Genomic DNA, 25322 nt, shown 5'->3' with positions numbered 1-25322 from the left:
CGATCGCTTTTTCCAGGTCGACAAAGCCTATGAAAGTGTCTTGATTTTTCTTTAGCCTTGCTTCCATTATTAGCCGTAACGTCAGAAATGCCTCTCTCGTCCCTTTACTTTTCCTAAAGCCAAACTGATCGTCACCTAGAGCATTCTCAATTTTCTTTTTCATCTGGCTAATATTAATTTCTATACGAACTGTGAAATGTCTGCCATTAAGGTTTCACAAAGTCCGCCATCCTTGGCACTCCCGGCGTGTCTCCTCTACTGACACAAAGCACAGTCCTCGCCTCAGCGGAATTCCCAGCCACGTGGCCAATGGACTACGTGGTCCGGCCAATGTCCGGCACCAAGCGGCCGGCCCGCCGAGCCCCCGAAAGCCGAATGGCTCGAGCGGTGCCCGCCAACTCTGAACTTAGAATATTTTCAGGGCGCCACAACTCGCCCGTTACCTCACAGGTAAGACGTTGAAACAATAAGAATCAGTGACTCTGCTATCCTTCAGGTGGCATATGTCATGGTCTGATCAAAATCGACGTCGTCTGTTTAGGTGTAATAATGTTTTTGTGGCAGTGTAGAGCTGTACAAGGGAAGTGGATTTCAAGAGTATGATATGATACATAAACTCGAGGGGAAATAAATGAAGGTAAGATAGGATATACGATACTAAGAGAAGAATTTGACAGTGCACTTAAGTCGAAATCAGGACCCAAGAGTGGAAGACATTCCCTAACAATAACTAACAACTTTGGGAGAGAGAGGTATGACAGAACTATTTCATCCGGTGTGCAAGTATCGTGTATGCAGAGCCCGTTCCAAATTTTGAGACACTGGAGCAGCGTATTCATGCTGCCTTTGACACTGTTTGGGTGCAGCCTGGCCGAGGAGAACGTATGAGATATACTACGGCGCGTTCACGCATGCTTTGAGGCAAATTGAAACTATTTGCGTCACATACTGTAACTGAGGCTGCGCAGTACAGCGCGTATTAGACCTCGGTCTCTGTAACAAAGTATGTTTGAATGTATGTTGTCTGGCATGGAAACCATGCATATCCGGACGTAAGTTCATTAGATCATGTTTTCTCCGTGTTTTCTGATCGATCAGTCCCTAGAGTTTGTACACGGTGGAAAAAAAAGAAAAGAAAAGAAAAAACAAATAGGGGATGAAGTATGAGAATTCTGTTATCCTCCCTGTACATGGGAGATCCAGTAGTACAATCCTGCAAGTCACCTTGGAAGGTACTGAAACCCAACGTTTAGGGCATTTGTGGATTTAGAGACTGTTTTTGACGATTTTGATTGGAGTACACTCTTTAAAGTTCGGAAGGTAGCAGGGGTAAAATAGAGGAAACGAAAGGTTATCTAAAGCTTGTACGGGAACCAGAGTTCAGTTCGGAGAGCCGAAGGACATAAAGAAAAGTTGAGGAGAGCGTGGCACATCCCAGATGTTATTGAATCTGTACACCGAGAAAGCAGTGAAGGGTGGAAAGGGTATTAGAGCTCCAGGAGAAGAAATAGAAGTTTTACAATTAGTCAGTGGCTTTTGTCTCACACAGGAAACAAATGGATGCTTGAGATTACTTCCTATATCACTGAAAAGTGGATCACTTGAAATTCAAGAAAGTTTTAGATCTTCTTTTAGGCGCAGATCATCTTCGTAATGTCACACAAAATCGCCTTTATGCAAAGTATTGGCTCACGTGGATAAGTTCTCGACACCAAATTGGTGGAAATGTACACAGGTGATGTCATGCCTTGTTTGAAGGCGATTTGTTTGACATTCCGAAGATAGGCTGCGCCTGAACCACAATATTTTTGAGCAACAAGTGTCCTGTTCAATTCAAGCGGCCTATTTGGCAGTAGAGTAAGAAGAGCTCTCAGTGTAGATCATGGTCGCAGGCTACATGTTAAAACATTCGTCTGTGATGTACTGTTGAGAAGCATTGCCGTAAATCTTTGTCGTGTGCTCTTTCTTCGCCATCTCGGGGAAAGAACATCTTCACATCTACGTTTGATTCAAGAAAGGCGGAAGGGAATAGTCAATCCATCTTCTGCGTTGCTGATAGAGCTTACTGTATGTCAACGAGGTACAGTACTGAAGTTTATGAAACACTTGCAGCAAAAAACAGTAAAACATCACATATTTTGGATTCGCATGCTTCTTCGGTATGCAGTTGCTCTCAGACGATTACAGGGAAAATATTGTTTAAAATATTTGATAATTTCAAATTGCAAGTCTCGCATCGCAGCCTGATTATGAGATAGTTGCCTTTTGGTTATTGGTCAGATAAAGTTGAGTAACTCACAGCAGGAGTATACCCCACGACCTTTCTGTTTCTAGTCACACATTCTATCTCTAGACTACCACGTTAGATGCACATTTGGTACTACTTTCTGCGTTCTAGGGGCAGTTATGCTTTGTCGAGATATTGCGGAAGTCTTCCTCATGAATCAGTGTATCTATGTATTAGTCAAAACCGGATCAAAATCCCGATAGCACTTACAGAGATTAGCCTGAACATACAGCAGAACGCGAACAAATGACATGTCGAAAATTAGAGGACTGGTAGCAACCCACGTCCGCATCTCTTAGCGTATCTCGCTAGGCGTCGTTGAACGACGTCGCGCTCCGCCAAGCGGATAGGCACACAACATGGCATCCGAGCCGTTGTTGTAGTAGGTCTGCACTGCAACGATTTCAGTGTACTCGTATTTGCCACGTCAAGGTAAAAGAGAAGCCGGATTGAAGTTTTACGACCTTTATTTGCAAAAACTGAAGTCGACATAGTTGCGGACAGTCGAGGCGTTACAACACTACGGGTTTTCCGCCTCTCACTTGGACGTGAAATGGTTGCTTTTGGTTGTGAAAATGCCTGTTTCATACTTGTTGCATAGAAGGTAGCACCTGTGCACGCTGAAAAGTCTGGTCCCCCCTATGCCGCCTATCATGAAACGGGAACACTCTGGTGTTTGTTACTGGGTGCAATGGACAGGAAATGGAGTCTTATTCTTGGGAGAACAGGGCAGACATGAACTATGCTCACGGGGCGGCGTATGCAGATGCTCAAGCTGCCCAACGTTTGTACATTTGGGGCTTCCGAAAGGTCGAGTGCCAATATGGATTTGGTGCCATTCTTAAGTCCCTACAAGAGACAGGTTCTCTTGAGGTACGTTTTCCACTGGCGCTTTCTCATAATGGAGCATGTTCATTTAAGGTCTACACCGAAACCCGCTGTATTCATTTTGTTTTATAAGAGCGAAGGCCTGATGGAAGCAGTCGTCAACGCACAGTGCATACACAGAGGCTTGAAGAGGAGGCGTTACCACTGCTGGGAAACACACCCTCAAGAAGTTCGTAGAGTGTTGCAAGTAAAATGGGTGTAAGCCATTCCACATTTTGGCGTGTGTGACATGAAGATGACATGCACCCCTACAGCCTTTGGAACGTTTTCCACGTCGAATTGGATACTGCCAGTAGTTTCGACAAAGGTGTGCCATTCAACCGCAGTTTCCGAATAGTTTTCTTATTACTAATGAGGCATCCTTTACGCAAAAGGGTGTGTTCAACAGCCACAGTCAACACGTGTGGGCAGGGGTTAATCCGCACGCCGCATTTGTTCGTGCTCACCAATATTACTTCGCTGTGAACATTTGGGTAGGCTTGGCAGACGATAATCTGGTCTGTCCGTACATGTTCCCAAGGCTAGTGAACAGCTTCATCCTTTATTACGAGGAACTCTGACAGAGTTGTTGGAACATTTTCCACTCTACGTGGACTGTGCACTTGGCATATGCAGTGTGAATGCATTTGGTTGAAACTTTTGGTGACAACTAGATAGAGTGCCGTGGGCCCGTGGCATCGCCTGCACGTTCCCCCTACTTCACGCCCACTGATTTTTTCTTCTGGGGCCACTTGAAATCTATCGTCCGTCAAACACCCACTGAGACTGATGAAAAGGTGATAGCGCACATGGGAGCTTCCGATGTTACTTGCACTTTGGCAGGAGTGTTTGAGTGCGACAGCCACTTCAGCGTCTTTCCACAATGTGCATTCAAAAACGAGGAAGGCGTAACACACAGTACTTTTGTATCTGCTTTCAAATTAAAGTTGTAATACTTCACCTCGATTTCTAATTTAGCTTGATGTCACGAATACACTGGACACGTGGCCCTGCAGACCCGTTACCATGACGGTTCGGATGGCATGTTGTGTGCCTAACCTGTTGGCGGCACGCGACGCTGTTCAACGACGCTAATGGCTGCAGACATGGGTTGCTATGTGAAGTACGCTTGTTATGACCCACTCTACCAGCCTTCCCATTTTCTACATTCATTTCAGTTACACTCTCTATATAAGTGATTGCTTTCTTAATGATCACTATTTGCGTTTTTGCGTATTTGCAAAATTTAACTGTGGGTTTATGACAAACCATGCCTATAGTTGCAAGTGAATAAGGTGAGGCTGTGGTGTACATGGAAATTGAGAGTAACCGGCACCATAGTAGTACTAGACGGCCCCTAAGGCAGAACATTCCGAATGACCAGTTAATTATTACTAATCACTGACACATTGTGTGCACAAAAGAAGTGATACAACTAGCCACCATTGCTAATCTGTCAGAGATGTGATATTCCTTTAGTACTTCTTAGTGCTTTATCCGATGTCTTAAAAAGCTGTCCACTTTAACAGCATTCGAAAACATACTGCCGACTCCAGGCGATTGCTGAACCGTTGTTTGCAGTTATTCACAATATTTGTGATCCCATCATACTTTAATTGCTTCAGTCGTGCCAAATTTTCTGGAAATAAATAAGCAATTCCATTACTTTCTTCATATCTAACGTGTGTATGAGTATGTTTAGAATTACAGATATCTATCACGGACATAACGACTCCCTTGTCTTTACATATTATGTGTATTTCAGAGTAGAATTATCTTTGCAGTAGGCTTAACCGCACGTCCATCATTATGTCTAGCTTTTAATTACACGACAGGCCTCTTAGGTAACTGATGTTTCAGTACTTGAAAATATCAACCGCAATACATAACTTCGTACGTAACTCGAAATTGACCCGTAAATGAGAACAAATTCGAAGCCACCATCGTTCGGTGACCTGATCATTCTCTATGCTGTAACACATATGGTTATAGGGAAGCATGTCATATTTTACGATTATTATTATTGTGGGTTTAACCTCACTCACTGATAATAAAATATACTGATAGTTTTCGATGACAAGATAACGACCAAATAAATTTTTTCTCAAGGCTATATGCTGGTTGATCACTGGATTTTTATGTTTAAAAATATTCCGTTTATGAAACATCGAGATAAATTTTTTCATGGGACACACTCTTAATGTGTTGTTACCTCGCAACAGAATTTCAATGGATCCCTCGCTCTAAAACCCTAACTGCAATAAACTCTCGCACGGTAGCTTTCCCAATTTTCGCATTCATACGGCAAATAAGCCCGGAGTGAATATGCTGATACATAGGAACAAAGGCGCGTGCTACGCACTGGGTGGCGTTCCTTAGCCGCCCGTGGTCTCGTGTCCCGCGCTTGCACGTCACAGGGGGTTATACACGTGACGTGACGCTGATCCAGAGCTTCAGTGGGTGATAAATATGGGAGGACGTGCAGCCCGGCGAGTGACCATTCATCCGGATAAAGTGGCGCGTGTTTTCACGCAGAGGGATGTTAGTGTGACATGTCGGGTGTAGACGCAAATACGCAAAATCACGCCCTGAAATTGCTGCGCGAGCACTGCCAGGACCACAGTGAATGTAGCGCATGTGATGTTATATTGTTACTGCGAGAAAATATTTCCTGAGATGATATTTGTTAATTATGAAGTGCAAACCTTTCACAGAAATTAGAAGTACAACTGATCTGGCTGTTACTTAATATGCTCTCTTAGTCTAATGAGACTATTGTTGACGGATAGAATATTCTTTCCTTTGGTAGTAAATAAGCCTGTAATTAATGCCCGGCAGGAAGAGTGTTTTGACCGAGGACAAATTGGAAGAGACGTTAATCGTCATACGATGGCGTTTGAGAGTAATAATCTGGGTAATTTTAGTAGCATACAAACCAAATATATAATTTGCCATTGGCTTATCGAAATAAAGATCTGATTTTTCCTCGTTACCTTAAGATCTACGTCGAAATTCTTTAGCTGTTCTGATGCATAAAGTATCACGTGCTTCTAAAGATTGTGCAGTAATAGCTCTTTTGTGGCGACGGAATACAGTACGATTTCATTGAGTGCTTACAGGAGTATGAGAGAAAATATTTTATCTAGTGTACCTGGCAAGTGATTTGATGCTCTGTGCCCATGATGTTAGAAACTGGGTGCAACATATTTCCTATCAAAAACATTCCAACTATTTTCCAACAGATCACACATAACATAGGAGTAATGAAGTGCAGTGGAAGTAAGCCTGTGACGTAGTGGAAGAGTGGAGTAAATAACGAGAGAAGGTTTATTTTCGTAAACAAATAATAACAATAATTGTGTACAAAATTACATTGGATGTCACAGTCAGTATAATGAAGAATAGGTCTTCACCTAATCCAATAAATTCTGGTATTTATTGCGTTTCTAGTGCAAAATAGTGGTACCTTCAATCTAATGTTAGCTACTGACACTGTTTTCTCATCATTTGGCATACCTACTCACCACTCACTTGTATGAATATCAAGAGCTCAGATGGCAACCTAGTTCTAAGCAAAGAAGGGAAGGCAGGAAGGTGGATGGAGTATATAGAGGGTTTATACAAGGGCGATGTACTTGAGGACAATATTATGGAAATGGAAGAGGATGTAGATGATGATGAAATGGGAGATAAGATACTGCGTGAAGAGTTTGACAGAGCGCTGAAAGACCTGAGTCGAAACAAGGCCCCGGGAGTAGACAACATTCCATTAGAACTACTGATGGCCTTGGGAGAGCCAGTCATGACAAAACTCTACACTCTGGTGAGCAAGATGTATGAGACAGGCGAAATACCCACAGACTTCAAGAAGAATATAATAATTCCAATCCCAAAGCAAGCAGGTGTTGACAGATGGGAAAATTACCGAACTATCAGTTTAGTAAGTCACAGCTGCAAAATACTAACGCGAATTCTTTACAGACGAATGGAAAAACTGGTAGAAGCGGACCTCGGGGTAGATCAGTTTGGATTCCGTAGAAATGTTGGAACACGTGAGGCAATACTAACCTTACGACTTATCTTAGAAGAAAGATTAAGAAAAGGCAAACCTACGTTTCCAGCATTTGTAGACTTAGAGAAAGCTTTTGACAACCTTAACTGGAATACCCTCTTTCAAATTCTGAAGGTGGCAGGGGTAAAATACAGGGAGCGAAAGGCTATTTACTATTTGAACAGAAACCAGATGGCAGTTATAAGAGTCGAGGGGCATGAAAGGGACGCAGTGGTAGGGAAAGGAGTGAGACAGGGTTGTAGCCTCTCCCCGATGTTATTCAGTCTGTATATTGAGCAAGCAGTAAAGGAAACAAAAGAAAAATTCGGAGTAGGTATTAAAATTCATGGAGAAGAAGTAAAAACTTTGAGGTTCGCCGATGACGTAATTCTGTCAGAGACAGCAAAAGACTTGGAAGAGCAGTTGAACGGAATGGACAGTGTCTTGAAAGGAGGATATAAGATGAACGTCAACAAAAGCAAAACGAGCATAATGGAATGTAGTCAAATTAAATCGGGTGATGCTGAGGGGATTAGATTAGGAAATGAGACACTTAAAGTAGTAAAGGAGTTTTGCTATTTAGGGAGTAAAATAACTGATGATGATCGAAGTAGAGAGGATATAAAATGTAGACTGGCAATGGCAAGGAAATCGTTTCTGAAGAAGGGATATTTGTTAACATCGAGTATAGATTTAAGTGTCAGGAAGTCGTTTCTGAAAGTATTTGTATGGAGTGTAGCCATGTATGGAAGTGAAACATGGACGATAACCAGTTTGGACAAGAAGAGAGTAGAAGCTTTCGAAATGTGGTGCTACAGAAGAATGCTGAAGATAAGAGGGGTAGATCACGTAACTAATGAGGAGGTATTGAATAGGATTGGGGAGAAGAGAAGTTTGTGGCACAACTTGACTAGAAGCAGGGATCGGTTGGTAGGACATGTTTTGAGGCATCTAGGGATCACAAATTTAGCATTGGAGAGCAGCGTGGAGGGTAAAAATCGTAGAGGGAGACCAAGAGATGAATACACTAAACAGATTCAGAAGAATGTTGGTTGCAGTAGGTACTGGGAGATGAAGAAGCTTACACAGGATAGAGTAGCATGGAGAGCTGCATCAAACCAGTCTCAGGACTGAAGACCACAACAACAACAACTCACCAAAGTCACTTCTAGGTCAGTGTGACGTATTTGTAGGTTCTAAAAGGAAAATATAAAACAAAGGAGTGAAATTATCCTTTAATATTTATTTATGAAACTATGTAAGGTGTATTACAGTGAATAAAGAAATGTATACTATAGTGACAGTGGTGCAAATGAAATCGCTACTAACGACCACGTCATACAAAGCGTATAAATTTATCACTATTTTAAATATTTATGGCTCGTCTTTACTATAGTTATCTGTAATTGTGAAATTGTGGTAAAATATCTTCGTAAATCTTCTCCGAAATTCATTTTGTGTAGCAAAATGGTTAACGATGACTGAACAGAACTGGGCTTTTTCTGTTCAAGGTTGCAACGTAAACACGAAGTCCAAGCACTGATGATGGAAAAATCTCATGTTGGAATAGAATCGTACACGTTAGCATCCGCTGCCTCAAAAGGCTGATTCAGCTTCAGTTACGTAGGATATCCACACAAACAAAAAGTAAGGATAGCTCAATCCAGTTTCATATGAAGCATTTAATAACTTTGCAGCCTCCGTTGGTGGCTAAATAGAGAATTAATCCGGTAAAAACATATATCGTTTGTAGCTTATTGTCTTACACGATTACTCCCCTATGAGATGTTGCATAAACCATTGTTATTTCATTTGCGGATGATATCATTATTAGAAACTCTATTTCATTAAAAAGAAAATTTAACAACGGCCGGATTGTAGTCCATTTACCTTCATAGGCATATCACAGAAAGGAATTTGTTACAAAATAAAATGTAGAATAAATATGTAAATGATTTTTCAAGTCCTCCTCCGCTGCATGTAGTGCATTTTTAGGCACCATAATGTTCAGAAGTAGGCTTCAGTTGTGTTTAGTGGAGCGCTTTTTCTGCTGAGGAATGACGTTTGTGCTCAACGGAAGTGTTAAGTGAAGTGTAAGTAAAAGTCCTCGTCGAGGAGAGAAATCTTGTGATGGAGTTTTGAAAAGAATACTGCATACGTGTGCCTCCTTGCGTTTCGCAGTGGTTGAGTAATATATATATCTTGTTGTTGTGGTCTTCAGTCCTGAGACAGGTTTTATGCAACTCTCCATGCTATTCTATCCTGAGCAAGCTTCTTCATCTCCCAGTACCTACTGCAACCTACATCCTTCTGAGTCTGCTAAGTGTATTCATCTCTTGGTCTCCCTCTACTAGTTTTACCCTCCACGCTGCCCTCCAATAATAAATTGTTGATCCCTTGATGCCTCAGAACATGTCCCTTCTCCTAGTCAAGTTGTGCCACAAACTCCTCTTCTCCCCAATCTTATTCAATACCTCTACATTAGTTATATGATCTACCCATCTAATCTTCAGCATTCATCTGTAGCACATTTCGAAAGCTTCTACTCTCTTCTTGTCCAAACTAGTTATCGTCCATGATTCACTTCCATACATGGCTACGCTCCATACAAATACTTTCAGAAACGACTTCCTGACACTTAAATCTATACTAGATGTTAACAAATTCCTCTTCTTCAGAAACGCTTTCGTTGCCATTGCCAGTCTACATTTGATATCCTCCCCACTTCAACAATCATCAGTTATTTTGCTCCCTAAATAGCAAAACTCCTTTACTACTTTAAATGTCTCATTTACTTATCTAATTCCCTCAGCATCACCCGTCTTAATTCGACTACATTTCATTATCCTCGTTTTGCTTTTGTTGACGTTCATCTTATGCCTTCCTTTCATGACAGTGTCCATTCCGTTCAACTGCTCTTCCAAGTCCTTTTCTGTCTCTGACAGAATTACAATGTCATCAGCGAACCTCAAAGTTTTTATTTCTTCTCCATGTATTTTAATACCTACTCCGAATTTTTCTTTTGTTTCCTTTACTGCTTGCTCAATATACAGATTGAACAACATCGGGGAGAGGCTACAACCCTATCATACTCCCTTCCCAACCACTGCTTCCCTTCCATGCCCCTCGACTCTTATAAGTGCCATCTGGTTTCTGTACAAATTGTAATTAGCCTTTCGCTCCCTGTATTTTACCCGTGCCAACTTCAGTATTTGAAAGAGAGTATTCCAGTCAACATTGTCAAAAGCTTTCCCTAAGTCTACAAATGCTAGAAACGTAGGTTTGCCTTTCCTTAATCTAGCTTCTAAGATAAGTCGTAGGGTCAGTATTGCCTCACGTGTTCCAATATTTCTACGGAATCCAAACTGATGTTCCCCGCGGTCGACTTCTACCTAGTTCTTCCATTCGTCTGTAAAGAATTCGCGTTAGTATTTTGCATCCGTGACTTATTAAACTGGTAGTTTGGTAATTTTCACATCTGTCAGCACCGGCTTTCTTTGGGATTGGAATTATTGTATTCTTCTTGAAGTCTGAGGGTATTTCGCCTGTCTCATACATCTTGCTCACCAGATGGTAGAGTTTTATCAGGACTGGCTCTCCCAAGACTGTCAGTAGTTCTAATGGAATGTTGTCTACTCCCGGGGCCTTGTTTCGACTCAGGTCTTTCAATGCTCTGTCAAACTCTTCACGCAGTATCTTATCTCCCATTTCATCTTCATCTACATCCCCCTCTATTTCCATTATATTGTCCTCAAGTACATTGCCCTTGTATAGACTCTCTATGTACTGATTCCACCTTTCCGCTTTTCCCTCTTTCCTTAGAACTGGGTTTCCATCTGAGCTCTTGATATTCATACAAGGTCCCTTTAATTTTCCTGTAGGCAGTATCTATCTCACCCCTCGTGAGCTAAGCCTCTACATCCATAGATTTGTCCTCTAGCCATCCCTGCTTAGCCATTTTGCAGTTCCTGTCGATCTCATTTTTGAGACTTTTGTAATCCTTTTTGCCTGCTTCATTTACTGCATTTTTATATTTTCTCCTTTCATCAATTAAATTCAGTATTTCTTCTGTTACCCAAGGATTTGTACTAGCCCTAGTCTTTTTACCTACAAGATCGTCTGCTGCCTTCACTACTTCATCTCTCAAAGCTACCCATTCATCTTCTACTGTATTTCATTCCCCCATTGCTGTCAATTGTTGCCTTATGCTCTCCCTGAAACTCTCTACAAACTCTGGTTCTTTCAGTTTATCCATGACCCATCTCATTAAATTCCCACCTTTTAGCTGTTTCTTCAGTTTCAATCTGCAGTTCATAACCAATAGATTGTGGTCAGAATCCACATCTGCCCCTGGAAATGTCTTACAATTTAAAACCTGGTTCCTAAATCTCTGTCTTACCATTATATAATCTATCTGATACCTCTTAGTATCTCCAGGATTCTTCCAGGTATACAACCTTCTTTTATGATTCTTGAACCAAGTGTTAGCTATAATTAAGTCATGCTCTGTGCAAAATTCTACAAGGCGGCTTCCTCTTTCATTTCTTCCCCCCAATCCATATTCACCTACTATGTTTCCTTCTCTCCCTTTTCCTACTGACGAATTCCAGTCACCCATGACTATTAAATTTTCGTCTCCCTTCACTACCTGAATAATTTCGTTTATCTCGTCATACATTTCATCTATTTCTTCATCATCTGCGGAGCTAGTTGGCATATAAACTTGTACTACTGTAGTAGGCGTGGGCTTCGTGACTATCTTGGCCACAATAATGCGTTCACTATGCGTTTGTAGTAGCTTACCCGCACTCCTATTTTTTTATTCATTTTTAAACCGTTTTCTGCATTACCCCTATTTGATTTTGTATTTATAACCTTGTATTTGCCTGACGAAATGTGTTGTTCCTCCTGCCAGCGAACTTCACTAATTCCTGCTATATCTAACTTTAACCTATCCATATCCCTTTTTAAATTTTCTAACCTGCCTGCTCGATTAAGGCATCTGACATTCCACGCTCCGATCCGTAGAACGCCAGTATTTTTTCTTCTGATATCGACGTCCTCCTGAGTAATCCCCTCCCGGAGATCTGAATGGGGGACTATTTTACCTGTGGAATATTTTACCCAAGAGGCCGCCATTATTATTTAACCATACAGTAAAGCTGCATGCCCTCGGGAAAATTACTACTGTAGTTTCCGCTTGCTTTCAGCCGTTCGCAGTACCAGCACAGTAAGGCCGTTTTGGTTAGTGTTACATGGCCAGATCAGTCAATCATCCAGACTGTTGCCCCTCAACTACTGAAAAGGCTACTGCCCCTCTTCAGGAACCACACGTTTGTCTGGCCTCTCAACAGATACCCCTTCGTTGTGGTTGCACCTACGGTATGGCTATCTGTACCGCTGAGGCACGCAAGCCTCCCCACCAACGGCAAAGTCCATGGTTCTTGGGCTATACTGAAGACTCAAATTAACAAAGTCTTTAACTGTAAATACGCTAAATGCAAAAATATCGACGTTTGTGATCGAATAGCCAGTAAAACTGAGAGTGAGAACTTAATTATAATAATGGCTCTGTTACCACAGTGTTAAAAGCACAGGCAATTCGCGGCTTGCAGTGTGTGAGAGTCTGCTACTTACAGTACAAAATAGCCCTCTAAATTATTCGAGAAATGCTTAGCTTAAACGAGATAATTTATCGTATCAGAGAAGAAATGAGGTCTACAAACTTTTAACGAGGCAGGTTGACTGTCAATCGAATAGCCACCTCAGAATTAGAAAACTAGATACCTCCCTGTTCAAATAACTTACGAGACTGTAGCCCTGTGACGGTGCGGACCACCGCTATTATTGCGACAGGTTTTCAAGGAAAACCTGCAGCACGAAAGCGCTGTGCAACGGAATTTATAACCTCGGTTTGCAGAGCTATTCCGGAAAAATAATACACACACACAGTCACACACACACACAATCGTCACCACACGACCGAAGATCACCGATACCAGATAGTGATACGCATATATAGATTGTTAGAAAGTCTTTCATAAGGTAAGACCACCTCTTTTGCCGAGAAACTGTGGTATATGAAGATACAAAAACGGTTATAATTCCGGGTTCGAAAATCTCGAAAGCAATTATAATAAATCAAGGTGCTCAACAAGGATGTAAGCTACGATCCGTTTTATTTAATTCATATATTGATGACATAGGTATGAAGTGGAAGCTGAAATACAGTTAGAAATAACAGTTCGATCTAGCATACATTAAATACTCTGTTATATGCTGATGCACACGTAATTATACAGAAAACAGGACATATTCATAATAAGCAATGCATAGAACGATCCAAAACGCAATGCACTACGCAATATAAATTTAGTATATGATGGAGCAAGGACAAGGATGTTGGTAGACCTCCTAAATTCATATGATCTGATGTAGACGGTGTTTCTTTCCAACTAGGGTGCAGGGGACAGTATCACAGCCATAGACAATATTTTTATTCATTTTCATTACTAGATGGGCATTCTATTAGTGAAAGGGTGAGTGGCCTTTCAGACTATGATGCACAAATCTAAACACTAAAATGCTTTTGTACTCAAACAAATGTCACATATAATTACAAACTATGTATGAAATTTAATACAACAGCAATAGAGAGCTTTTTAAGGCTCGTCAGGGAACAAGAGTGGCAGGATATTCATAGCGCTGAAAACGTAGATGATAAATATAATGATTTCCTTAACACATGTCTCATGTTCTTTGAGAGTTGCTTCCATTAGATCATTCTAAACGAGGTACTAGCAATAACAGGCAACCCGGGTGGCTGACTAGTGGGATATGGATATCATGTACAACACAGGGGAAATTATATCAAGCTACAGTAGCTCATTACAGGCAGTATTGCAAGTTGCTTAAAAATGTTATTAAAATGTCAAAGAGTGTGTGGTATGCAAATAGAATAGCTAATTCACAGGATGAAATTAAAACTATATGGTCAGTTGTGAAGGAAGTGTCTGGTCAGCAGCACAAGTTCGACGATATGAAGTCAGTTTGTAGTGAAAATATTTCTGGTACTGATATATCAGACGTATGTACAGCATTTAACAATAATTTTCTGAGCATTGCTGGTGAATTAAATAGAAATTTAATTTCAACAGGTAATCATATAACCTCCTTGGCAGATGCATATCCCAGATTGATGTCTGAAATCCTCCACTGTGATACAGAAAAGGGGGAGAGTCAGTCAATATTTAAATCATTGAAGACTAAGGAGCCTCATAGATATGATGGAGTGCCAGGCAGAACATTAAAGTACTGTGCGGCACATATTAGATATGTATTTAGCCATATTTGTAATTTTTCCTTTAAAAGTGATCAGTTCCCTGAATGATTGCAGTACTCAGCAGTAAAGCCGCTATATAAAAAGGGAGCAAGGGATCATGTATACAATTTTAGACCTATTTCTATGCCATCAGTTGGAGTATAGCAAGCGCTGTATCATGTGTGAGATGCAGAGGAGAGCGAGTGTGCCGGGACTTACCCCATTCTCTGCTAGTAACGCCACGTCAACGCGTCTGTGCGTAGAGCGCTAGTATTGCAACACAATTAAGTATGAAATTAAAAATCAAATATTACGTTTAAAACTTTCTTAAAATATAGTTTAGTATAATAATGTTCCGAATATCACGTTTTATGTACCTAGACTTAATAGTTTACGTAAAAATGTCGTTTTATGAGAAACATAAGTGTCGCTAAATAACAAAGCTAGAAAGCCAGAATTTGGTGAGAATGTGCCTATAGAGCTCACAAACACGTGGTGCAAGTTTGAAAGCTATGAAGCAGAAATTACGACCGTAATCCACGTTTGTAGGAAAAATTAAAAGCGCTAAATATTGGACTTAGAAACGTACAAATCAATTTTATGCTTTAGTTAACCCTAAAAATAATAACTGAGAAGGCACGTTAAGTAAAAAACAATTTTCAAACTAAAATATACTCAATTAGAGAATTTCGATTAAAGCACATGATAAAACATACTAAATAACAGAGATGTACGAAATTTGAGAATTGTGGTATTAGTTCAAAAATCTTGTATTGTTGATTGTGTTTAACTAAACTTATGGATTGACTTTTTTCAGGCTCATAAAAATTTTATTTTTCCCTGTTATTACCTTTATGTTGTAATTTCATGTACTACAACGGACCATGACCTTGGAGATTTGCTCCTCAATTTGATCCTACGGAACTTGACGTGTAAATAAAAAATCAAATCAAATCAAATCAAATATTGGCCAATAAGACACACATAATGTATTAAAAAGGTTAGAATTCCGTCATATCAAGGATAATAAAAGCGAGAAAATTTTATAACGAGCATCCCACTTCCGTTATATAGAACGTGATATCAGTTTTAACTATGACAAATGCCCTTAGTTGAAGGTTAATCAAATTTAATCTATCTTCGGAACAATTAGGTTGATTTTGGGAAAGACGACAAGAAAGGAAACACAAGTGAAAATGTACAAAATTATGGCAGTACCCGTGTTAAATTTGGTTCCAAATCGTGGACTGTAACAAAAAAAGGAACCCGGTAAAAAGGCAGCATACATGAAGCGTGTGAGACATTTAAAGGGCTGTATGGAATGTAACAATCCTTCTTCCATTAATGAGACGATTGAAGAGATCTGAATGAATTGAGTATAGGATAATGTAGCACGAGAAAACAGTATGATGGCAGCAGGAAATGGCATTATGGTAGTAGGACTCGTTATAAATAGGAAGGCAGAGCTGAGAGTGTGTTTCTGTGAACAGTTCAGTATTAAGATTTTTCTCGTCAGAACCAGCATCGACGGCAATTGTTCAGGTACACAGGCCGACGTCGCAAGCCAAAGACAAAGAGAAAGTATATGAGGATTTTGAACGGATGCTTCAGTACCTAAAGGGAGATGAAAATCTGATAGACATGGGGACTGGAACATGGTTATTAGGGAAAGAGTAGAAAAATGGTAATGGTTGAATATGGGGTTGGTTCTAGAAATGAGAGAGTAGAGAGAGTGATGGAATTGTGCAGTAAAATTCGGTTTGAAACAGCGAATTTTCTATCCATCAATCACAAGAGAAGGAGGTATACCTCGAAAGGCTGGAAGATATGGGAACCGTTGTATTCCATCGTGATCAGAGAGAGATACCAAAATCAAATACTGGACTGCAAGATGTACTCAGGAGCTGATGTAAACTCAGATCAAACTTCAGTAGTGATGAAGAGTAGGCTGAAATTTAAGAGATTATTCAGGAAGAATGAGTGCTCAAAGAAGTGGGATACGGAAGTTGTAAGAAATGAGGAGATATGTTCCAAATTTTCTGAGGCTATAGGTACAGCGATAAGGAATAACTCAGTAAGCCGTTCAGTTGAAGAGGAAAGGATATCTCTAAAATGGACAATCCCAGAAGTTAGAAAGAAAGACATATACATAAAGAAGGTATCAGCTAAGACACCATTGGTAACAGAACAGTTCATCGATGAAAGAAGTACAAAAATATTCAAGGAATTTCAGGTTTATAGAAATACAAGTGATTTAAGAACGAAGTAAATAGAAAGTGCAGGGGACCTAAGGCAAAATGTATGTATGAAAAAGTGAATAAATCTAAAAAGAATTATTGTCGAAACGACTAACCAAACATAAAGAAACGTAAGTCAAAACAACCTTCGGTGACATTAAATGCAAGGGTGGAAACATTAACTGATAGGTAAGAGGAGAGAGCGGGTAGGTGGAAAGAGTACACTGAAAAGAAAATCGAGGATCTGTTAGATGACGATCAGCTTGGCTATAGGAAAGGTAAAGGCACCAGATAGGCAAATCTGACGCTGAAGTTGATGATGAAAGTAAGAATAAGGGAAAATCAACACACGTTCATAGGATCAGTCGACCTGGAAAAAGCGTTCGACAATGTGAACGGGTGTAAGACCTTCAAGATTCTAAGATAAAAAGGGGTAAGCGATAGGTAGACTGGCGCAAAAAGAGTTCATGGATTTCAGAATACTGTAATCGGATCTGTTTTGATCACACACAAAACGTACTCGCCTGACTTCGAATTTATGAACTGTCACGTTCTTCACGCTTTAAAGGCAATGAGTGGAATAAAGCGGCCTTCTCCGTGAATATACATCAGAAACCTTTCTTTTAAGTTCGCCATCACATTCGTAAACATATCACTTGAACAGCAGCAATTTCTTAGGTACTGCAACTTTTAGGTCACTGAGTATACGAGGTTGTTACAGTACACTTTATTTTTTAGCTAGTCCCATAATAAGAAGTAACCAACCGACCAGTCCGGCGAGCATACTGACCGATGGACGTTGCCGAAACACGAGGTCATGTGTTAGTGAAACATTTCTCGAACAACTGCAATGGAATCATTAACCGTGTTATCTGTGGCTCTCTCTTCCTGAAACTATATGTCTGCCAGGATTATCCCTAAAGTGTCCAGTTGTGGCCACACGAAATAGCGTAGCACAGCAACGTAATGAGCATCATTGACAGTTACACTAGCACAGTCTTCTGAAATAGAGCAGGGCCAACGATTCCCACCTTGGACACTCCACACCATACTGTCACTTTTGCACTGTGCAGTGGTTTTTGATGCACTTCGTGTACTTTGTTTGCTGCCCAATACCGACAGTTTTGTTTGTTTACTTAACTGCCTAAAAGAAATTGAATTTAATCGCTCGTCAGCCAACACAACACCAGCAGGAGGAATATCAAGCATTTTCTCACAAAACTATCTCTGTTCATTGTAATCACGCTCGTTAATCTTCTGCACGATCATACTTTCGTAAGGATGAAGATGTAACTCACACTTCAGGATACGATGTAGCGAGAGACGAGAAGAGACCAGAGTTTGACCGGCTGCCCCCCGTCGGAGGGTCGAGTCCTCCCTCGGGCATTGGTGTGTGTGTGTTGTCCACAGTGTAAGTTAGCTTACGTTAGTGTGTAAGCTTAGGGACCGATGACCTCTGCAGTTTGGTCCCATATGACCTTAGCACAAATTCACAAAGTTCCATAATTTGACCACGCCTCTTAGTAGAGCGGCAAGGACTTTGAAGAACACATGTTCGATCGAGATTTTTCTGCGATCGCACCGTGTTAGAACAACTAGGCGACATCTACATCATGACTGATCCAGGTGTCCGAAACGAGGTAACCCAACGGAATATTGCGTTGCGATCACAAAAAATGGTTCAAATGGCGCTTAACATCTGAGGTCATCAGTCCCCAAGAACTTAGAACTACTTAAACCTAACTAACCTAAGTACATCACACACATCCATGCCCGAGGCAGGATTCGAAACTGCGACCGTAGCAGTCGCGAGGTTCCGGACTACAGTTGCGACCACATATCGAACCATTTCGCATAATATTGAAGTGTGTAAAGAAAAGCCATTGAACTTTCTAAGAAAGTTTAACAGCGAAAACTCGGTGATTCACTGCCCACTGTGCCATTGTTAGTAAACTGGACGCTCTAGCCTTTAAAACAACAGTTCCCCCACCTCTCCATTTCACACCCAACACTGTTACTACGCAAGTAAAATCAACGGGTTCCTTTTGCCCCACACTGTACAACATTAACACAAACCAAGAGGGAACACTAAGAGTGAATGAACAAGAACGATGTACTCGGATTAAAAGGGTAAGACAAGTGTGTAGTCTTTCGCCCCTGCTGTTGAAAGTATACATCGAAGAGGCTATGACGGTAATAAAGGCGGGGTGCAGGAATGGAAGTAAAATTGAAGATGAAAGGATATCACTCATAAGGTTCTGTAATGACATTGCTATCCTCAGGGAAAGTAAAGAGGAATGAACGATCTAATGAGTACAGGCTGACTAAGAGAAGGCAAGTCAAAGATACATGAGAGTAATGAGAAGCATGAATGACAACAGCGAAAAACTGAACATCATGAGTGGTGGGCACGAATTACATGAAGTTACAGAATTCTGCTACGCAGTAGTATGATCAATGACGCGCAGAACATGGAGGGCATAAAAATCTGAGTAGCACTGGCAAAGTGGGCATTCCTTGCAGAGACAAGTCTACTAGTATCAAACGTAGACCTTAATTTGAAGAAGAAATTTCTGAGGATGTACTTTTGCAGTACTGAAATGTGGACTTTGGAAAAACCGGAAAAGAAGAGAATCGAAGCATTTGAGATGTTGTGCTACAGAAGAATGTTGTAAATTAGGTGGACTTAAAAGGTAAGGAAGGTTCTCCGGAGGAATGGGGAGGAAATGAATGTATGAAACGAAATGATCGTATGGCACTGATAGCTTGTATTCCCTACCGGGGGAGGTTTGGCCATCGAGTTGCAAGTCTTTCCAGTTAACGCTACATTAGGCGACTTGCATGTAGTTGATGATAAACGTTGATGAGGACAACTCAACACCCAGTCAGTGAGCGCAGAAAATCTCCGACCCGACATGGAATTGAACCCAAGCCAATTGCATGGATGTCCGTTGCACTAACCACTTTATTGTCTTTTAATCACGAGACTGACTTGGTACATTCATGAAAATTCACACGACCATAGTCGTAATCACCATGCAATGTGACCTTCAAATTGAGAAAACAAATAATTATTAGCAGCAAAACAACAGGAAAAGATTCTAAATAACCAGTAAAATAACTCACGACCTGTTGTATACTTTTTAATGTTATTTATTTTCTGCTTTATATTGATGTGTATAAGAAAGAAGAGTGAATAAAATAAGGCTTCGCGTGACATGGCACCAGAAACAAGAGAAATCAAAGAGAGCAGGGAAGTTAACCAACAGCCAGTCGATTAAAAGCAAAAAAAAAAAAAAGCATATTTGCTGAGACATGGGAACGGCAGCCACTTCCAATACGTGGTCTCCGGATACTGGTGAAAGACACTGGAATCAGGTTAGTTTCCTCCTTCAGCAATGTGGTGAACGTAGTGACATAGGAATCAGACGATTCGGGAAAGAAAAGTCACCTGTCTACGAATTCCAATGATTGCGTCTAAAAGAGACCAACCTGTGAAGTAAGGTATTACTCTGATGATATTCTTCACACTTATTACTCAGGATAAGCCCCAGACGAAAAATCGATCACCAGTCGGTGTCAACCGATGAATGATCCTACACCGCGATGAAGCAATCTCCATCGGCAATACAGGATGACTAAGATGAGATCAGACAGTTTTCAAGGATGTTGACGGAGAAGCTATTAAACAGGGGACACGCGAGATGGTTCATCACAAAGGTTAACCTTCTGATAGTGGCATGCATCTTTGAAAGGGGGGTATCGACACTTGAGAAACTGACAATCACAAAATATTCGCGGACATGTCGCAATTTAGGGTTAATGCGGAAAGTATCAACAGGAGCAGTCAGACTGACTGACTTGCTACGGTACCTAACGGTTCCTGCTGAGTGTAGCAGCTCTTCAAATCATCATCCCATACGAGCAAACTAGCTGCGTTTTTAGCTGCCGTTATTCGTACTTTACGTACTACGGCTATGGACAGCTCTAAAAGGAACAGCTCAGTGTATTCGTAGATTCGCACTGAGGGAATCTGCTTATTCGCTGCAAGAACGATACCTGTACCTGTGATCCTACAGTCAAGTAGACTATGCATCGACTAGAATTGCGAATTAATAAAAAACACAGAAATAGAAAGTAAACGTTAAAGGAATAATTTTATAATTGCTGTAAAAGACAGAGAATTATGTTGATTAATGTTTATTCACATTCCATCAATCATTTAATAATTGTAATTCTTTTATTACATTAATTAATAGTGTGTGTGCAATTTTAATCTGTAGATAACAAATGCTGAATAAAATAAGTAAATAAAAATGTTTAATCACGAAATAACATGTCAAATAAACCATGATTGTTCTTAATATATTCATTTGAAAACCAGGCAGAAGACATACTCATCAAACGCAGTAAAGTTATGTTGACAATGTCACGGGAATGGTAGCAAAATACCCAAACTAGACAGTCATCAACGACTCGTGAAATTTTAGACCATTTCTTAATCACAATACACGAAATACACATCAGCTCAAACTAATTCATATTTCAGCACGATTCACAAATTGAATCACGCGATACCGCCATGCAAAGAATAATAACTAATACTCTGCCTACCGTCAGTTTCGTAATACAGTCGGAAAAAGTTAAGAATCCTACATTGGAGAACATTAAGACCTCTCGAAATCTGAAATCCCTTGAGAATTTAAAGTATGATAGTGACTGTTCACTGCACTAAATCAATCACGTACACGGTCAAATCCCACTCATTACCACAGGGAGGTCTGCCTCTTTTCAGAACGAACATTAAAGTGTCCCACTGAAGATCTAACTGAAAAGTGTCCTTAAAAGTTAAAGTCTCATAACACTTGTACACCATTCAGAATGTGTCACCTATAATTATCGTGCACGTTACCTATAGCACGTTTGCCGTTTTCAAGAACTTATGATGAAGTGTCAAGAATAGCTCCCTCGAGTTCTTCATTCGTGAAGTCCCAGTCTCCACTTGATTCACATTGGGTTCCGTTAGTGTCTGCTATTCCACTGGCTGAAGACCGTCCCCAGCAAAAACACATCGTTCTCAAGACCGACAAAGATGACATGACTCAACGTGACCACTTTATCATGCTAACTGAAATATTACAACAATATTTAAAGAAAAAATTGTAAGCATTTGGTTACATTCAGACCACGTACAATGATTACCAATAAAGGTTTGTGCAGAAATCAGTAAGCTAGCGTTCAGGCGCAAGTGTGCTCACGTTAAATTACAATGAATTGTGATAAAATTTTGTTAAAACAATTTTTTGTCCATTTCTAACAGATTAGACTTTTGTTTTATTTCCAATTCTGGTGCCCGCTAACACATGCGACTGATGATTTTCAGAGCAGCACAATTTTTTATAGTACTTTTAATAAATACTTCAATAAAATTACTGGGAAACAGAAATCTGTTCATTAAATAAATATGTAAGTAAGACAAAATATGAGGTACTAATGGCGCATTCTTTTGCATTTTTTACTGTCCAGAATAAGATATTTTGACAAACATTGCCCAAATCAAAAAGTTATAAAAGACGTCGTTAATAAATAAATACATACACGTACGTAGCTGTCAGGGATGTTAGCTGTAGTGCAATGCTGTCATGTGAGATATCGTTTGCTGAAATCGCATGAAGCCATTATAAAGATGTTAATTCAGAGATTCACTTTGTAAGTATTTATTTGCTTTGAATACTGTTGTGTCGTATTGAAGTATTGTTGTGTCACTTGACGCACCTCATTTTTCTGAGATCGCAAATGCATTCAGATCTCAATTAATATTTGACCGTTAATTACTATAGATTCTCAAAGAGCTGTAAGACGCCTTCTTCCAGGTTCTCCTACACTCTGCCATTCATTGGAGCATAGTCTGTCTTCTTAAGCGTCCAAATTCCCTATGTAGAGATTTTCGCTATTTACGGCCAAGTCTTTGGGCCGGCAGCTGTGCTCGCCAGCAATAGTCGCCGCCTCTGCACGGGTCGTGGCGCTTCGATGGCCCTGAAGCCGTCGTCCACCGCTCAGCCGTACACGCAAAATGAACTTACCTCTCGTACCAATGATTGATCGCCAATTAGCTCCTATAATAAGCGTAACATTACAGTCTGGAGGCAGGAAAGTAAGCGATATGTAACGGAAAAAGGCGCCAGTGTACATGTCAAGACAATGCGTTATACAAACACGCTCGATACCTTCACTTTAATATCGGGAACGTTGCGGAGCCTGGCCACCAGTTCATGTTGAGCCCGAAAGTTGTGTCCTCGCCACAGCAATCAACCGGTAGCAGGAATATCTGTGCAATATAATACAGTTTATTTAAAATATAGGTTTGCGATCTGCATTCGTGAAGGAGAACTAGGGAATGGCGTTCGTGTTCAAGTTCGCTCCCTGAACATGAATGGTAGCCTGTCGCCATTTAAGTGCCCCTATTTTGGTCGGTTTTCGGTCTAATATGATCCCTAACGTCTTGTGGGGATCGAACATGGTCGCCCTAGGAATTTCGTTTGGTTAAAGCTCCGCAATGACAGGAACGTGACCTTTAGATCATTAATGTGGGCACCAGCAAGGCGACAAAAGGAATTCAAGGTATCCTTGAGCCCTGAAAGTCATCAGCATTTAGTAATAAAACCCTGACATCATCTGCAAAAGTGCGGACAAAAGTCGTTCTCCCAGTATTGCCTAGCCACCCAGTTACATGGCAATACGCCAAAGCAAGGGTTCTAAGAATAAAACAAAGAGTGACATAAGTAAATGTCTATTCTGGGTAAGATCAACGTTCACCACTACAGATACATGGTAACCAGAGAAAAGATTGGCTAGAACGTGGCACGTGTCAGGAGTAAAGTCCAAAGCGGTTAACACACACATTAAAAATCTGGAACTGATATGGTCAAAACCTTGTGGAATTCGAGAAAAGCAAGGAATCCGAGTCATTTGTGTCCGTAACTACATCTCCACATTCGATGACCGTAGTTCATATCGTGGGCAATCTTGGCACAAAACTATGGTGAACGGCAGTGACATTGTCGACTAACTGGGAGCGACGGGTGTTTATACCTCGAGTGACAGTTTTATGGTCGAACTTCAGGAGAGTAGTCAGACGAAGTGTGCGAAGTTCAGGTCGAACGTTCGTTTTCGGATAAGGACGATTTTACCTTCCTTGAGAGGAGCAGGAAGCGAAACATCCCATATCACTTCATGTACCATCGACGTCGTTGTGCCACCTATGAAAGGCCAAAAAAATACATAAAATTCTTGAGAAAAACCGTCCAATCCAGGTGACTTGCATGTACGAGACTCGGTGACAACATCGTATATATCGTCGTTGTGGAAATCACTCAAAGAAACTTCATTTAATTCACGGGTGACGACACAGTCAAGCAAATGGGATAAGTCGTTAGGAAAATTTTCAACCAGAACGTGGGCATCATACAGGTAGGTTATGCAGTTAAAAATTAAATTGAAAAAGTCGTGGTGAGACGTTACATTGCACCTTCGGTGCTAGCAAGGGATGCATTCTAAACGCATTTGCAGAGTGACTTTCATTCACCTTGCATCCATAATCCGTAGAGGAGCTTCATTAGAGAAATCGTAAAGTTGACATAGCACTGAGTAATAAAATTCTTCTATCCACCGGATGTCCGCTGCCCCTACGGTACCAAAACGCGTGAGAGCGTTACGAGTTCGTGGCTTACCATGTAGTGTTCACAATTCCACATTACAACAGAACCATTCTACAGCACGAGAGCAATGGGCTCATACTACCTGAATGGCAACATCAAGGGAATGATCTTGTACATAGGTTATACTGAGCGTCCAGGGAATACAATACAATTTTAGCAGTTGCTGCACTCAATTATACTCGTATGTTACGGCTACAGTACAGTAAAAAAGGCGGGTATCACGTCAAAATCAAAATCAGCTCGCACAAGGATTCAGAAAGGGAAAAGTGATCAAGTTGACTGCAAGAGCTGACAGGTGTCGGACAAGTGTAGGATACCGACAAACTTATACGTTACTTAGGTGCAAGGACCGTTTCATTCAAGTTCTTTACTAAAACTACAATTAGGAGATGATCTGCCACCCAATACAATCATTGCTGTGATATACGAAGTAGGTTACTGATTTCCTCTTTGTAAAAATGCAAGCGTTCCGTAGAACGACCAGAGCCGGAAGGAACACAGAGAAGAAGTAAAATGAGCCACAAAAGGTGCCTCCTATACCCTTATCATCATCGAGAAATTTGAAATTTCATTATGGAATTCCTTCCCTGTAAAATAAGACAGTGCCCGTAGGAAGTTCGGAATCCGAACTACGAAAGTCGACAGCTATTAAATCGGAAACTGGTCAAATAATATTGCCTGTAAAATACTTACTCCTGTATCAGTGGGATATGTAATCTGTCGCATAACGGCGAGCTGGAGATCAGAATCAATCCTGTTACTATTCGAAGTGAAGAATGTATATGCCAGCACAGACAGCTGAAATGGAATAGAAACTACAAAATTAGAAATCATCATCGAA

This window comes from Schistocerca piceifrons, chromosome 4 (assembly GCF_021461385.2).
Source record: "Schistocerca piceifrons isolate TAMUIC-IGC-003096 chromosome 4, iqSchPice1.1, whole genome shotgun sequence".
NCBI lineage: Eukaryota > Metazoa > Arthropoda > Insecta > Orthoptera > Acrididae > Schistocerca > Schistocerca piceifrons.
The sequence above is the reverse complement of the archived record's forward strand: the minus strand, read 5'-3'. Positions refer to the sequence as shown.